The sequence below is a fragment of the Humulus lupulus genome, chromosome 8 (assembly GCF_963169125.1).
Source record: "Humulus lupulus chromosome 8, drHumLupu1.1, whole genome shotgun sequence".
NCBI classification, from domain to species: domain Eukaryota; kingdom Viridiplantae; phylum Streptophyta; class Magnoliopsida; order Rosales; family Cannabaceae; genus Humulus; species Humulus lupulus.
The window spans coordinates 109,466,720-109,468,141 of record NC_084800.1 but is presented as its reverse complement, the minus strand read 5'-3'; the positions used below and the strand labels follow the sequence as shown (position 1 = coordinate 109,468,141).

Below are 1,422 nucleotides of genomic sequence, written 5' to 3'. Positions count from 1 at the left end.
AACAAGAGAGAGGCCCCGAATTCTGTGAAGATGGCATAGAATGACGGGGATGGCAGGAATGTTCTAAATCCAGGAGTTGTACAAGGGGTTCAAGCTCAGACCAATGCTGAGAGGAGCCTAAGAGATTATGTGCTACCCACTCTGACGGGAGTACAAAATAGTATACGCCCACCAGCTGTAGAGGCCAACAACTTCGAAATCAAACCTGCTATTTTACAAATGGTGCAGTCCTCTGTGCAATTCAATGGGTTGCCCTCTGAAGATCCTCACACCCATTTGTCCAACTTTCTGGAGTTGTGTGGAACCTTCAAATATAATGGGGTGAGTGATGACACAATCAAGCTTAGGCTCTTCCCATTTTGTCTAAGGGACAGAGCTAAAAGTTGGCTGAACTCTCTGCAGCCAAACTCTATTGTCACCTGGCAAGATCTAGCTCAGAAATTTTTATCCAAATTCTTCCCTCCGTCCAAGGCTGCTAAATTGAGGGGAGAGATAAATAACTTTTTCCAGAATGACGGAGAGTCACTGTATGAAGCTTGGGAATAGTTTAAGGAACTCCTGAGAAGATGTCCTCATCATGGCATTGAACAGTGGATGCTAGTACAGAATTTCTACAATGGTTTATGTCCGACAACCAGAACTATTATTGATGCTGCAGCAGGTGGCACTTTTATGAGCAAGAGCGCAACTGGTGCTTATGAGCTGCTAGAGGACATGGCTACAAGCAACCATCAATGGTCTGAGGAAAGATCATCTGGAGTTAGAAAGGTACCTGGGGTGCATGAGCTGGATGCAATCACTGCTCTAACAGCGCAAGTAGCCTCTCTGACAAAGCAGTTACAACAGAGCAGTGTATCTGCTAATGCGGTTCAGATGGCAGTGAGGTGTGAAATGTGTGGTGGTGCTCATTCTGTCAATCAGTGCCCTATCTATATAAATAATAACACCTCAATGGATCATGCCCAAGTTCAAGCGGTGGGAAACTTTCAAAGGCCACTCAATAATCCATTTTCCAACAACTACAATCCTGGGTGACGAAATCATCCCAATTTTTCGTGGAAGAATAATCAAGGCCAACAACCTCAGTTTCAGGGCCAATTTCAGAATAACATGCCTCAGCCACCTATGAATCAAGCTTCATCATCACAACAGCTTAGGCCTCAACAATCAATGCCTCAACCTAAGAGGCCTAATGAACTGCAAGCTGCCTTGTTGACTCTTACTAATACTCAGACTCAATTTATGACTGAGACCAGATCCTCTATTCGGAACCTTGAGACACAGGTTGGGCAGTTGGCCAATATACTCAATAACAGACCCCAGGGAAACTTGCCTAGTAATATTGAAGTCAACCCCAAGGAGCAAGTTCAGGCAATTACTCTGAGGAGTGGGAAGCAAACTGCGCAGCCTAGATCTCCACAG

At 44.9% G+C, this 1,422-nt stretch overlaps 1 non-coding gene across 1 annotated transcript; it reads right to left on the bottom strand.

Moving 5' to 3' along the window:
* Positions 1 to 477: 477 nt before the first annotated feature.
* On the bottom strand, positions 478 to 584 carry LOC133798995 (small nucleolar RNA R71). Its single transcript, XR_009876205.1, has one exon. It is a non-coding gene; the product is annotated as a small nucleolar RNA R71 (small nucleolar RNA).
* Positions 585 to 1,422: the final 838 nt, after the last annotated feature.